Source organism: Cyanistes caeruleus, chromosome 10 (assembly GCF_971803275.1).
Source record: "Cyanistes caeruleus chromosome 10, bCyaCae1.hap1.1, whole genome shotgun sequence".
Classification (NCBI taxonomy): domain Eukaryota; kingdom Metazoa; phylum Chordata; class Aves; order Passeriformes; family Paridae; genus Cyanistes; species Cyanistes caeruleus.
Genome location: NC_141710.1, coordinates 20,346,214 through 20,362,390, shown reverse-complemented (window position 1 = coordinate 20,362,390; position 16,177 = coordinate 20,346,214). Strand labels below are relative to the sequence as shown.

At 42.4% G+C, this 16,177-nt stretch overlaps 1 protein-coding gene across 2 annotated transcripts in view; it reads left to right on the top strand.

The window, feature by feature from the left end:
• Positions 1-483: 483 nt before the first annotated feature.
• The window catches only part of NLGN1 (neuroligin 1), a 483,239-nt gene continuing 467,545 nt past the window's right edge, over positions 484-16,177 (top strand). For both annotated transcript variants that reach the window (XM_086843333.1, XM_086843330.1), the window contains exon 1: positions 484-1,043. The gene's annotated coding sequence lies outside the window, so the exon portion shown is untranslated. The remainder of the gene's footprint in view (positions 1,044-16,177) is intronic.

Below are 16,177 nucleotides of genomic sequence, written 5' to 3'. Positions count from 1 at the left end.
ATCTAAAGAACAAAGATATGTGCTTTCTTCCTACTTCTGACACAAGCACTTTATTGATACTCAGAAATATTTGCCTCATATTTACAGAACCATCCACCACTAAATCTGAAGTATGGAAAATGTGACTGAATATGAACTGAAGCAGTTTTGACAACACATCTTTAGGAGCACCTTAGGGGATGTCAGAAAAAAAAAAAAGAAAAGAAGGAAATTTGCTTCTTTCAAGATATGAGGTTTTATATTCTGTGTTTTTTTTTCCCCCTATTTGCCAGTTCAGGCGATATGAACTTCCACTCCATAACCAAACCCTTGTAGGTGATGTGGCAAGCCTGGATCCCAAGGTGTTCTGCAATCTCTGCTCCATCTGGCCGCTTGGTGGTGCAGAATAATAAGATATATTTCTCTAGGTGCCGGTGAGGAGCAGAGCAGGGATCCTGAACCGTGTCCCTCAGCCCATCCCCAGGCAGGCACAGGACTTGGAATAGCAGAGTCAAAGGCAGCTTTTGGTGCGTGACGGCTGCTGACACCAACAGCCTGTGCCCAGCCAAATCCACGCAGGTCTGTGACAGGAAAATGGATGGTGAGGGTGCAGAAATAGGCAGAATTTTCTGGAATGCACCAAAGCGTTCCACTTCCAAAGAAGACAAGAAATTATTGTTGCTGCAAAATGTTTGTGTGTTCATTTACCATGGTAAATACTGGGAAATTCATGAGGGCAGGACTCAAGGTCAGCTCCTTAATCCTTGGCTGCTCCCCTTGAGCTGCAGAGAAAGGAGAGAAGCCCAGAAGGGGAGAGGAGGATTTCTCTGCAGATGGCAGAGCCTCAGCAATAATCACAGCCCATGCACATTAGAGTAACTTTCACTCTCCTGTGCTATTCAGCCCTAACTGCTGCTAAGATCAAGAGGCTGATAAATGGCTGAAAATGACCTGGGCTTCTGCCTCAAGTGAGCTCACCTGGATCTGCAGTGAGTGGTACTAACAGAGGGCCACAGCCACTGCACTCTGGTGTTAGTCCAGTGCAGACCTCCTGTTTGGAAAGGGTGAGTAGAGCTCTGTTTTTTTCAGTTTAACAGGAACTTTAATATTCCTATTCAGATCAGCTCTGGTGCAGACACCTGAGCATTTAGAGATCTCTAATACAATAGCACTGAGCCTGAGATACAAGATGCAAAATAAGCTGTAGCTCTCTTCCAGATGACCTTTCTTATTTTCTTCTGAGATTAGAGAAGGAAAGTGATGTTTATAACTGAAATAAGCAGAAGGTAGTAATTTTAATGCAATTATGCTATTTGGAAAGTGTACAAAATAATAACACTTAATTTTTAAATACCTTCATATATTCTAATTACATGTAACCTCATTACTTTGATGGCATGGAGACATTTCGAAACCATTACATGAGGAGAGATAAAATTTTAGAATACTGAGCAAGTATAAAATTGCTGTCTGGTTTGACTTATGGTTACTCCCAAAATGGGGCAAAATGTTGTTATATGTGTGCAGTATTTTGATGTTGCTAACTTCTGCAGAGGACTGACAAGAAGTTCCTTTTGAACATTCCACTAGTGAGCCTTAAATGCATTGGGAAACTGCTATAAAACACTTCTTTCCTGCCAAACCCTCCCAGGCCGGTGATGGGGTACACTTGCTGTCTTGGCTAATGTTTCTGGCTTGTTAGCCCATTGTTAGAAAGCAGAAATAAATTTCATATGAGGAAAACAGCCTCAAAAATGATTTAGAATTTATTGTATTTATAATTATCTGTCCCCTGGATGCACGCAAGCAACAACTTTCTGCATGGTATCGAGGAGATTGCTCTGCAATGATAAAAAACATTTCTCATTTAATGGCAAGTGCCACTTAAGGACACAGAAGCTGCTTTCCAAACGTGAGCTGAGAGAGGCACAGGGAAATCAGGAGCCTTTTAAAGCGACAGGGGGTGATCAGGAAAGCAGCTCCCTAAGCCCAGTGAGACTGGGCTCTCCATGACCTGGTAGGAAACAAGCACTAAGGAGGGACAGATGCCAGGAGGCGTGGGAGGAACCTGTGCCAGTGCTGGCTTCACAGTGGAGCCTTTTGGGGAAGGGGTGGGATGGCTGGGATGAGCTGCTGGTAACAGAGATGCAGTGAAAGAGCCAAAGGGACATGGTCCATCCTTGTTCTGGACTTGCTCTGCTCTCTGAGTTAGGGACAGGTCTTGTACTCCCAAAATTTGGGTTTACTTCTGACAGGGGCTGTGGAAACACTAGAATTGAAGGCTTCCTCTTGCCTCTGATGGGATCCTGTCTGATCCAGATGCTGTTTGACAGTTTCAGGTGATAAAGAAGAATGTGTATGGCACAGAGATAGTGTTTGGTAAATTTTAGACATGGACTAACATTGCATGTTGGTGTCATAAAAAATAATAGGTCATGCAGGCTTTCCTTTGGGCTTTGACTGATCCCAGCACTGGAGCTGGGCCAGAGCTGCTTTCTTAGGCCCAGTTTCTGAAATACTGCACTTCTGAGGATGGAAGTCACAAACCATCAGAAGCTGTTGGGCCCTTTCCACACGGGGAAAACCTGACCCAATTTAATTAATTTTTGCATTTCCTTCCTAGTCCTGGGCCATGTGTCTACTTGGCATTGGGTTTTGGGGTTGGTGCTCTGCAGCCCCTGGGTGGTCAGTGGGCTTTGAGCCAGCAGCTCCTGAAATAATGGTGTAAAATGGACCCTCCCCAGCTGTGGGAGCACTCCCTGTCCATCCCTGTCCTTGTTGGTGAGCCCTGAGGGATTCTCTGTCATCACAGGTGGGTGGTGAGGGTCCTGTTGCTACGACAACAGATTTGTTTAGTTTTTTTACTAAAACTGGAGGTTTTTTTTATTTTTCCAGTTTAGAAAAACTGAAACAATTAGGATAAAGACAGAAGATAAGATTTCCTGTTTCCCCAAGAGGAAGCCTAGGCAGGATGCACGGGCAGGTAGCTCGGTGGCAGGTGTGGGCAGGAGGCAGGCAGCTGCTATCCCCAACCCCAAGGATTTACACATCTTTCCTTAGCACAACTGTGGGCCTCATAAAACAAACCCAGGCATAAAACTAACCCAAATAACTCACCTTGCTTTCTCACACTACCTTTTCAAGCCTGGCTAAAAGGGGACACAGACCTGAACTCCTACAGAGGGCTGAGCTTTACTGCTTGCAGAGCTAGTTTGCTTTTCAGCTGATGGGATTTTATAGATTATATGATTTTTAAATTTTTTTTTTCTTTTTAACCAGAATGTCAAAAAGCTGAGTCAGCCATCCCACAGCTATTAAGATCCTAAAACTTCTTCCTCCTTACGGATTGCTTACCCCTACTCTATGCAGTCAGATGAAGATGAGTTGTTTGTTCTGGCAGAGGGACAGACAGTCTGTTTTCCCCTACATGTATACAACTAATTTCAAGTCACTGGTGTTCCAACTGGTGATAAAAGAGCTATCTTAAGCTTTTCACGGAATACAGTGACACTGTTAAATCAGCATAGCATTTTGATTAGCAGAAAGATGAGAGCTATACAGCTTAATGAGAAAAAGGGGCAAAACACCTTTTGTACTTGGAGGTTTAAACCTCTAGTTTTAAAGGAAATAGGTGTTTTTCTGTAAATTGCACATTTTTCACCCTACTGCTGATCCAGGGCTATCCAGTGTCAGCAATACCCTGAACTGTTTGAGTAAGGAAGAAAATTTGCTCTCATGCCTTATTGCTCATCTGGTTAGACCTTTTCCTGTGGATGTGTAACAGGCAGCTGTGAGAGCACAGCCCCTGGGCTTGAGGACTCGAAGGACGCAGGCTCTGCTAACTCTTCCTCCAGGAGCTTTGAGGCTCACCTTTTGGTGCCTGTTCCTTTGCTAGGACTCTCATCCTTGAAAGCAGGGTTGGGTGGTGTCTCTTCCATCCTTATAGACAGCAGGGACCTAAGAGATTGTTCTGTGGCACATCCCTGGCACAGACATGTCCCTCATCTTTCCACAGGACAGCTGGCTCAGAATCATTGAGAGATCATGGACCATCTTTCACTGATCACCACCTTGTCATGCAGACCATGGCACTGAGTGCCACATCCAGACACCCCTTGAACACCTCCAGGAACGGTGTCCTTACATTGCCAGGAAGGTCAGGTTCTCCTTGGCATTCTCCAAGATCATCATCTTGGGTTTAGGACAGAAGGGAGCCCAGGAGCCTTTCCTGAATCTTCCATTCTGGTTATTGAGGGATTTTTTGATCAGCTGTGAGAATGTGTCCTTTGGCAGGACACTTCCAGCTGCTGCTGTTGGAGGCTGATCCTACAGCTAAATGCCTAAAATTTCCTGGTAACTTCCAGACTAAATTTATACACAACACATTTATGCCCACTTGTTCAAGGACCAAGATTTTCTTTCCACTGAAATGGGTTTTCTCCCTGCTGAGTTTTAAATCTTCACTGTGTTTGTCCAGAGCAGTTTTCCAACATGAGAGATACCAAAAGAGGGGGAATATATTTACTAAGTGACACCTTAGGGAAAGTGGTTGCAGTGCTTTGGAGTTGTTTGCAGATGCTGTGACCCCACAGTGGTGTTTCTGGGACTGCTTTGCAGTGCCAAATGGCCTTAGGCTGCGCTCTGCATGGTGGCAACCCATCCCTGTGCTATCCCAGAGGGATCCCTGTGCAGCTGACAAAATTCAGAATATATGCAGGTATCAGTCTTTACATTAATTCAGACCTCCTTGCATTTAGGCTCCTTCCTATGCTTATTCTCCTGGTACTGGGCTGTGTGAGTGAAAACTGCACTCAGAGGACTTTGAGAGATGCTTAAATTACAGCTGACCCCTCTCTAACCTCTGACTTTCTCTGAACCAGAGAATTCTGTCTGGCATGTCTTCAGAGGCAAAATCTCAGGGGATCTCAGCTTGATGGGTAGGCTGAGTCAAATGTGATTATCTGTGGTGTTTGTGCCAGGCTGAGCTGCTCCCAGGCAGCCACTGCTGCTCACACCCTTGCGCTGCTCTGGGGCTGCTCCGTGCTCTGAGCATCCAAACTGAGGGGTCAGAAGGCAGGGGGTGCCCAACAGCAGAAAAAGGAACAGAATGACCACTTTCTCATTAAAAAAAAAAAGGCAAGCAGGAATAATTGATGGTTTATGCTCACAAAGCCCGTGTTTGTGTTTGCAGGGAGCGTTACTGAGTGTCCCCAGGCATGGGCTGTCTGTGATGAGCAGAGCGCTCTCTGCACTGTGAGCGGGGTTTGACTGAGCCCAGTGACTCCAGAGAGATGACAGAAGTGGTGCTAAGCTTAGTTTAACACAATCTGCAGAAGCAGCCCTGCACAGTTGCTATAACACTATGTTAAACTAGGCTAAACTCTGAGTACTGCTACAGTCACTGCTTTTGGAACCACGCTGGAGTCAGTCTGTCGGAATGTTCCTCTCCTTTACAAAATACATGATCTCGTTGAAAATCATCTAGTTTCCTGAAAGCTACTCAGTGTGGGGAAAAAAGGCTGACAGTGTTCCCTCCTGCTTGCTGATGTAGTAAATTTACTGACTCCTTATCTGCAGTGACACCAACCACAAATTTATATTCATTTTTGAAATCATATTTATGAACAGCTTCTCTGTTCATATGATCTTCTCAGATATGCCCATGTATTTGTATTACTTCTCAAGAAAGCTCACTTTTTGAAAGCATATTTTGAAAAAAACCAAAACATTTATAATTATTACTATTTTAAAAAGTGTTCAACCTGACTTAAACCCTCCTTTCCTTCCCAGGACCCCAAACAAATCCCCTTTTTCACTTCATCTGTTGGGATACTGGTGAATTTGGGGTTTTGAAAGTATTTTGGGCAGCATTCCCCACCTGTCACAAAGCAACATATGGTCCTAACAGCGCTCTAAAACATCTGGCTGAGCAGTAGTGAGCCTCACCTGTTGATAATTTAGTAGATGACAATTTCTGTCTGAATCAGCACACCAACAAGATTTCAGGAAGAAGAGATGGTTCCCAGGTCTCCTTTTACATCTTGCTGATAACAATCACAACACTTTATTGTTTCTCAACAAAATGTTTCTCTTTCTTAGCTTGAAACAGCTTTATCTGAAGAGTGAGCTGAGGTTTGAGATTAAAAAACAAAGGTTGGGTGGGTCTTTGGTAAGGGGAAATATTCCAGATGTATCTGAAATCACATTTCTTAAGAAATTAGGGAAAAGAGTTTTGTGTTTCTTGCTTGGGGAGGTGATTTCTTCTGCCTGTACTGTTGAGTGAAAGCCAGGGGAGATTACTTTGACATAATCTCAATGTGTGCCCTGCTGAAGGAAAAGTGCTTGTCCTGGAGTCTTTGGCAGAAGTCCCACACAGAAAATTGAAGTTCATCTTCCCAAATCCTCTCAGCAAGTCTGCTTGTCTGCCTGGATAAGGCCTCCTTCCACTCCCTGTGCTGTTTTGCTGCTGTTTCAGTGGCTTCAGAGCTGTACCACCAGCATCCATCTTAAAGGATGAGCAAAGTGACCCCTTCAGTCTCTTGCCTAATTCACACTGGCTGCTCTGCCATTAGTTACCTAATGATTTGTGAAATATTTTGTGATATACCTTGTGGTCTTCAGCTGAGCAGTCCCCTGTAAGTGTCTAATGCTAGCAGTAATGGTGATACATAACTCACTGCTGCTTTTCCTCGTGCATTTCTCTTTCATTTAAGCATCTTAGGTGGTTAAAAACTTCTGTTGCATGGTGAAACTTTGAGGTTTTTTGGCAGCGTCAGTGGAAGCACACAAGCAGAGCTTCCTCTTGCAGGCTTTCCTCCTGCCAGCAGTTCCCATTCACACCAGAAATCTCATCAGCTGCACACAGGCTAAATTTTGCAGCATAACACAGTGTACCCTGAGATCTTGATTATTTTTTTATCTCTCTTTCTCTTTTTTTTTTTTTCCATCCCCCTCTCCCCACCCTCCATTTGGAGCACATCTGAGCATCTGCCCAGGGTTTCAGGGAAACCAGGGAGTGAAAGGTGCTTGTGTGGGTGTAACTTTTATCCAGCACAGTTCTGGGACCTGCCCAGGGCTCACACCAGTCCCCAAGAATGAGTGAATGCTCCTACATGCATTTGCCTAATCACAACTAGGGATGTAATTAAGATTATTCATGTTATGACCACCAGGAGGATTGAATCCTGTGCATGAAGCGAGCCCAAAGCCTCCACTGATTTTGGAAATGCCTGGATCTAAGATGACAGCCTTACTACAGAGAGCTGGAATGAAAGGGATGTAGAAAATCCATTCAGGAGCCACAAGCAGTGTGATTTGCAGCTTCAGAATCTCTCTATAAGCACCAAAAGCACGCAGCTTAGTGTAGGTGATTCTGGAGAGAGGTTGGGTTCAGAATAATGCTCCTTTAAAAGACAAGAAAAAAAAATTAGTTTAAATTTTTATGTCTTAAATCATTAAAAACTCTTAATAGTCACAGTTTAAGACACATATGTATGTGTCTTAAACTTATTCTATACTCCACACTGTCTCATATGTAATATGGGTGCTTTCTCTTCACAGCTGTGATATAGGAACAAGCATTATTAAAACTTTTATTGAGGTTACATTATAAATGCAATTTCATTAGGGTTTTATGTATTGGTCTAAGGGGAAAAATAGCCTGTGGTAATATTTTATATTGCTTTTAGCTTGTAGATAAGGTAATCAAAACTGCTGCAGCACAACTTGATGTTAAGCCCTGCCTCTGCCAACGTGAGTGGCAGGTGCCTGACCCATCCACCTGGAGAATCTGTGCATCTGGAATGAATTTAATGTTCACTTGGAAGACTCTGAAACGTTTTCTGCACAAGTGATAGGTTCTACGTGGGTGGACCTTGGCATGTTTCTTAGACCTTAACTTTAATAGATGCAGTTCCAGGTGTAACAAATTACAGGCTTTAAGTCAATATCAGGAAAGATGAAAGGATAAAAATAGCAGGAGCTCAGCAGTGAGATTGGCAGGCAGGGTGGCCTTCTGATGGGAGCAAGGGGAGGGCAGGAGTGACAGCTCCTTCTACATCCAATTAGTTCCACCTGTGAGATCTCCAAGAGGGGACTGGACTCTTGGGTCAGCAGCACTTCTGATCCTTGGAAAAAAGCTAAACAGACACAAAGTTTAGTATTTATCATTTCATACCAGCTTTATAAAGTATTTAATCATAGAGTAGGACTTCAGCAAAAAGATTAACAATTCATGCTGTCACAGTGAAAGCTTGCAAACCAGCTCTTGTTTCCTCATTGAGAGTTTTGAATATCATGGTAACATAAAAATACTACTGCCTTTATGATTTCAGTCTATTAATAATCACAGACCTAATCCTTTTCTTAACCAAATCATCATTCATCCTCATGAAATTATGATACAAATATAGATGCAAACACATTCAGTTAAGAATTCTCATTTAGGGAAACACACAGAGCATTTTAGAAGATGAATATCTGTCTCTTTTCTGTGTGTTCAGTGCTTGTGACCTGCATGCCTGTGGCCTTCAGATGGAACTTTAAAGATAACTTAGAAACTAAAAGTACCTCCAAGATGCCACAGACTTGGGAATCAAATTAACTCTGCAGGTTTTCTCCAAGGCGCGCAGGAGAAGGCCTGAAGCTCTGAATGGTTACATTTGCATTTGCCTGTAATTAGATAAATAAGGATATTTCTGTTTTGACACAGTAAATTTTACTCTGTCTGAGCAGAGCTGCTCTGTGCCTTGGAGATTCAGTCCTGCTGAAGACCACCCTAATCTGGTGTAGCATCTCAGAACTGTGCTTTCAAGCATGTGAAAAAGATGCTCAGAAAACTCTTGAGGGAAAGCTTCACCCTGCAAGAGCTGCCTGCCTGGGGAGGTGTGTGTGCAGAAAACCAGGGACAAATGATCTTATAACTTCAGGCGTTACTGGAGGAAGCACAGAACTTAGTGACTGGGGGCACATCTGAACACTCCACTAATACACAATGCAAGAAACAGCACAGGATGTTAAAAATTAGTTGGTCTTAATGAGGGAATGAATCACTCTCAGCAATAATGGAAAGAGAATGCCAGCAGCAAATACTGCAGCTCTCAGCCAGAGAGCTGAGGGTTCAGATGTGAGGTTTGGGCACTGTTGATGATCACCAAACCAAAATGACCAAAACATCAAATAATATCTGCATTTAATAACTTGGCCAAATCAGTAATACTTTATGCAGATGACAACTGCTACTTCTGAAAGCTGTTTCAAGGGAGACTATTGCTGCTGCAAACTGTACTCACCACTTGATAATGATAATATTGATTTTTTTATTATTATTTTTTAATTCTACCCCTCCTCTCCAAGTTATGGCTTCTACCACAGCTAAGCAATAGCACTATGAGGGGGAAAAAATTAAAAAAAAAATCAATGATTCCCTGGTAGCTAGCAACACATTTTCTGTAAGACTTTGAGCAGGATGTGCTGGGATAGGCTTATCATAAATATAGAACTGTAGCAGATTTTCATAGGATTAGATATCAGCTCTCCATTTTTCCATCTTTATCTTTTCTTACTCGCCTCGAAGAGATCAACCGCTCGTCTCGATCTATAAATTCTATACTCAAAAATAATATAGCATGCCCTAATAGCTTGAGCAAACAGCAGAAGGCTACCTTTGACTCCTGGTGTTAGGATTGATTTTGCTACACTCTCTGAAGCCTATACACTTGAAATAATTTCTGCTGTGTTCCTACTTTCCCACAAAGCAGCCCTTTGGTGTGCTGAGGCTGCTCCAGAGCAGTGGCCTTTGTGCAGAGCAGGGCTCTTTTCATGCCAGGTGTGCACCAAAACTGTGAGGAGCTGCCACTTTATTTTTTAAATCTGCCTGGGATGTGTTTCAGGTGATTTTGGTGAAAAGGCAAAAAAAGAATAAAAGAATGGAGAGAGGGAGCAAAGGATGAAGGATTTGTACAAACAAAGGTTAAGAGGAAAACCCTAATTCCAGGAAGTTTTCCTTCAAATAGGAGCAGATGGTGGACCCATCTGGCCAGGCAGAAATGTGCCAGGCTGGGCACACTGAGAATGGGCCCATGCTTCAAGATCCACCTCCAGCCATGAGCATCTTGAAACTAGGCTGGTTAATCCAGTAATTAATTAGGAGGGCTGAGTTTCAAAAGTGAGGCTTGAAAGGAGAGTTGGGAAAGGAAGAAGGAGGTGGGCACACGGGCTGCAGCATGGTGAGGACAATGTCCATATGAGCTTTGGGCCATGAGTAGAAGCATCTTTAGTCCCTTTTACTCATGTGCCTTTCACGGGAGCTTCATGTAAAAAAAAATAAAAAAATAAAAGTAGTTTCAACAGAAAACATCTGAAAATGCTCCGAAAAGCTCTTATTTTGCACTGAGAAAACTTTAATCGGCAAAACTGCAAATAAAGTCACTACATCTGAAGATTAAAACTTGTGTTCTTGCCAGGTTTTGCCCTCATCTGTCAAATGACTAGGCTAAAATAAACTTGAAATAGATTTTCATTTATTTTTCATCTTCACTGTAGTCCAAAGACTGCCCTGTTAAAAGCCTTTCGTAAATCATTTGGTCAGTTTTTCTCAACAAAACAGTCTTTAAGTAATGCTGTATATCAGCCTCTTTTTTGACGTTTTCATTTTTTCATCTTGACATCTTCTCTTAAAAATAATACAGGGTTCGTCCTATTATCTTTTTCAAACTGTGAGGAGAAGGGAAGAAGGCTTCAGCTCGCTCCCCACCACAGCAATTGGAGTATGCAAATCAAAGACACGAGTGTCACTCTGCAGTTTTCTTTCTGAGTTTTCCTCTCAATCTCAGTGCCCAGTGTGAGGAGAACAGGCGTGTCAGGAAACCTGGATTGTTACATCAAAACAGGGTGCTGGAAATCACACTGCTTTTCTTTCTAAGTCTCTGTCATTCCTTCCCAAATGCAGCTGGGGTTTAACTCCAGTCTGACTGACCTGAAGAATTGCCTCTGCTATGATCCGCCACATCATTTGTGTTTGGCCTTTGCAGGCCAAGAAAAAGTCAATGATGATTCTATAGATGAAACAAGTGAAAAAATGCACTTCACTGCTCGAGCAGATAAACTCATTTTTCTTATTAGCACTGTGAGTGAAAGCTGGTTGATTTGTGGATGTGCATGCAGTTATTTCTTTAATAAGAGATGTTCATGTTCTGCTGAAATGCTGTGCCTTTTTTTTTTCCTAGTTATCCATGCTTTCCTGAGATGCTCTGGGGTTTAGTAGTCGACAATAATTGACTATTAGAGAGGAATTGGGGGATTTATCAGAAGTAAAACTGCAGTTCTAACGCAGCCTGTGCTGCTGCAGGGGTGGGTGGGTGTTTCAGGATGCACATCCACGTATTGCTGGCACTGAGGGACTGCACAAATGCAGAACTGAGCTCTTCACCACACTAAAGACAATGTCAGTGCAAGAATTGTGTTGAGCAGCATCCAGCAGAGCCATGTCTGCAGCTGGTTTAGACTAATACATTGCTCTTATCTTCAGTGAGCACTGTCAATCAGTACAGCTGCTGATCCAGCCCCAATATACTCGTGGATGAACCTGACAAATCCCATGTAATTACACTGAACTTCAGCTCTCTTCTTCTTCCTTGTTTCATCTCTGTGGCAGGCAGATTATTGTGTGCTGTGTAGTTCTAGCCTTAGATCTGTTTGAGTCTGCTGTGCTCTGTTCTGTGATCCCAAGGGCTGGTCTGAGAGCTCAGCTCTACCTGAGACAGCCAAATTCCTGCACCCCACAGTAGCCAGGAACCAACCTCATCATATTTTTCTGCAATTTGCGTGTGCAGCAGAGATCTTCTTTAAGTTTTATTTGAGGACCTCGTGGTTGCACACCTGCTTATAGCCAACTTTGTGGCCTAAACAATTTCTCTTCCCAGTGCTGTTGTAGGGAATTAAGAGGGATATGTCTTGGAGACACAAAAGCTTGTGAGTGTCCTTCCTCTATGCGAGGGTTTACCAAAGATGATGTCCTAAAGAGGTGAAAACCCTCCCTGTTGGAACAAAGTGCTGGAAATATTTGTTTGGATGGTGAGAGCAGCCATGCAGAAACTCTGCCAGAGGAAGAGAGTGAGGTGGTTTTGGTGTTGGTGGGGATTAGCTAAAGGGACGAGTGGATGAGGGGAGCCTCATCAAGACACACGTGAGGAAGGCAGGGCCTTTCTCCTAAGCTTGATTTCAGCCTCTCAGTGCCTGGACAGTTTCAGGACCATTGGTCCATGGGGAGTTTTCTCTCTGTAGCCACCAAATGCCTGGCTGTGACTGTGCCCATCCTGCTCTGTACTTGGGGATGTTTTCCCTGCTCCCTGAAGGAGGAAGTGCCCTTCCCTCCCTGCCCCAACCACTCCTTTTAAAGAAGTGACATGCAAAATCAGCTAACATCTGGATTTTAGAGAAAAAAGCTGGAAGAGAAGGGTCAGGATTGGTTGGCACATGTATCTAAAAGAGGAACTGCATGGAACGCTGCCTATCCAGGCAAATTTGGCAGAGTCCTGAATGAGTGTCTGGTAATCTGATAAATCACTAGGAATCCCTTTTAATATAATCATCACTGAACAAAACAGACAGAAAAGCTTCTACCAAACCTGGGTGGATGAAGAAAGAGGACCAAATCTTCTCACACTGAAGGAAAATGCTTGAATTGTATTTGTGCAGTTGGATATGTATTTTTTTTTTGCACAACCCATCAGAAATAAACGCAGTTATGGCATCTATGGGCAAGGACTGTCAGTGCACAGAAAAAAACCATCTCATGATGTTTTCATATTTAAACAGACAGGAAGGGAGGAAGTGTGGGTTCCCAAAAAAGGTTTCACACAACGCCTTTTCTCTGTCAGTAAAGTGAAATATAACTGCCATGCTAAAAGGTTTTGCAGCAGCAATTTGCTTTGAATTGCAAGCATAAGATAAATGTGCCATACAGGTCTCGATTCCTGAGCTGTGAAGGTGGTAAAAAGGAGAATGTTCTCTGGTCCAGAACAAAAAGATATTTAGAAATATCACATTTCAAAGCTCCCAAAACATCTTAGCACAAGTGGAGATACTCTGCATTCCCTGTCTTGTTCTCATAATGTGTTGCCCTCTTGTTTCCCAGCTGTACCACCAAACTTCCCGATGCCATTAGCACTGCTGCCATGTTCAGTGTTGTCAGACTTTTCTTTCTAAAAGGAACTTTATGTCTTCCAGGATTTCACCCCCAAATGTGCATTTTCTTAATAGGATCCCACCACGAGTTGCACAGATAAAGGTTTTTGCAAAGTAGCATCATCAAAGTCAAGGTGAATGTAGCCTTTGAACACAAAGGAGGAAATCTCAGCCCATAAAATAAGAACCATGTCAGTGATATGTCAGCCTGGAAATAACATAATAGTCAGAGCTGAGAATCAGAATCTAGAGCACCCAATGATGCTCATTTAAAAAGTAATAAAAATTTGAACTACATAGAAATATTTGAAATGCTGCATGAGAAGGAATTATTTTTTAAGAGTACTTCTAGTTTATATTATCCAGAACATCTCAGTGGAATAGCTCTGTATTAATAATATCTCATCTATTATGTATATTGCAATATGCCTAACACAATTACTGAAGTAATTTGGTGTTGCTAATTCTTCTCTTTCTTTTTATTCCCTTTTCTGAAGGGGTAAAAAGATAGGAGAGTAGCTTAGAGCAAAGTATACATTGCACTGCAGACTTCCCACAGATTAGGAGTATCAGTCATTACATTTTTTGTTTTTCTATTTCAGCCTAAAAATCTCTGTTTTTCCAGAGCTCTTCTATTCTGCCTCCATTTTAATGCCCACTGACTGCACTGTATCATCACATCATTGCATTATTTATTTTTGATTATTTAATATTTCACTAGAATTCCATTCTCAAGTTACTTTAATATAGTCCTATTTTAAAGGTGTAAAATAAGGAAGCTGGGGAATGCAGAAGTAGCTGAATATTGAATTTTTAGTCTGAAATTTTGAATAATCTGGGTTAAAGGGCCCTGTCTGATCCAGTCTATATTACACTGACTAAGATCTCATGTCTTTTGAGATGTCTTTTCTTCTGACAGGTAGTGCATAAAGCTTAATCACTATTAATTATTTTAGACCTTTTGTAAGTGTTTTAAAAGTCACTGGAAAAAATGCAGAGGGTTGAGAAGTAAATCTGTGAACCTTCAGCTCTTTTAGACTTTTCCCCCCACTGTGTCTCCATAAGAAATTCCCTCTGTTAACTCATCACTAAAGCAATGGTGTACTACTTAGCAGAGGTGCTATTTTCTACTTCATGTGTCTCCCTATGAATTGTGCAAGAGGCATTAGAGAGCCCTGCCTTCCACTGAACACATAAAAAGGCAGAGCAGAAAAAAGCTTTGCAGATTTATTGCATTCTCTGTGCATAGCCTTTCTGGGAGGGAGGCAGGGAGAGAATTGGCAGCGGGCTGTGCTGTGGAGCAGAGTCTGCAAGGACACAGGAAAATCTTTGCTAACCCCAAAGATCTTGAATAGCTCCTTAAAACGCTCCTCATTACCAGGAATGTATTTTCCAGGTATTACCTAGAGTTAATACTGAAGAAACATGTTATAAAATCTGTTTGCTCTTCCTCCCCTCAACTCTTACATCCACAACTTCCAGATGAAGGGAAGGAGGACAGGGAATCTTCATCCCTGCAGGGATGCTCTGGCAGGAGGCAGATGGCACTTCCCAGTGCACCTCTGTGGGTTTCCTGTGGCAGGAGAGCAATCCCCTTGGGAAAAGGGGATTTCCAACCCATGGTGAGCAGCCTCTTTTCCTGCTGGCCAGCTGATCCCCAGAGGAGTCCTGTGTGTGCCATAGGATAGGCACCAGGTGCAGGGGCAAAAAGCATCTTTCCAATGGAAAGGCTCCATTTGATTTTCCCAGATGCAGACAGCAAGTCACAGGCTCTCAATGCAGATTTATTTTATTTTGTTTGGAGGGTGAAAAAGCAAGATAAACAAACAAAAAAAAAACCATAAAGGGGATATAAAATCTCATTGAAAAAGTTTCTTATGTGTTGAAGAATCCCCATCTTCAGTCGTCCCAGGGTTCAGCGCAGCTCTCTCCAATTTCCAATAAAATTGAAATAAAATTCCAATAAAATGATTGTTGAGCTGTGCCTGTGAGACACCAAGAGTTGTTTTTCCATATGCTTTCCTGTGGCTTCCTGGGTGTCTGTTGTGCCTGGCCTCTGAAGAGCAGGTGGAACTGGGGGACTGTTCTGCTGAAATGCTGTGCTCTGCTTCAAGGCTGTTTTCATTTGGGGCAAAAATTCAACCACTGACATTATTAGGCTGAGCAACATAAGGCCTAAGTACTAATCTGAGGTTTCTTAGTCAGTTCTTGACTTCTCAGACCTTCACTGTTTTGCCATCTGCTATAATTGAAAATTGCCTTCTGCAACCAAAGGAAAAATCTAATTTCTCAGCAAGCCATATGGGGTTATTAAGATCATTAAACCCTGGTATGCCATAATGCCTGGGCCAAAAGGACCACGGGGCACGTAAATATTGTGTGATTCATTTTTTAGCTTCAGACTGCAAGTTAGGAGTTATTTTGATGGCTATCTTAGGATAAAAAGTGCTGGTCAGGTAGGCTGCAGCAAATGTTGCCTGGTGAGGTCAATCCATGGCATGTTTGCTCAGAGCTGTGATGGATGAGAAGTGCTTTTAATAGCTTTTGATCACAAAGGGTAAATCTTTTGCATCAGCCTGAAAAATGATCAGAACACAGCCAGTGTCCTCAATTGTATCAGTGATGCTAAAGGAAGCCTTGAATATAAAGAGAGCAGAGAAGACAATTTCTACTTTTTAGGAGGACCCAGACTTGGCTTCTCATACAGGAACTAAAGCTGATGATATATTTTGGACTCCCTTTCTTAAGAATAGGAAAGCTATTCTCCCACAGATGCCTGTTTATGAACACTTGAAAACTGAGCTCCTTAATTTTTTGTCCTATTCTCTGTTTCTGTAGCTATGATATTTTATAAGATTTCTCTCTAGCAAAACCCACTACTGTGTATTTGATACAACTATGGGGGAGAACATTGAAGCTGATTTTTTGTTAATAGGTTTTCAGAAATCAATGCAGGAGCTGTAAAATTTACATGAAATTAAAGAAAGAATAGCTCAGTAAATGCAAATAAATG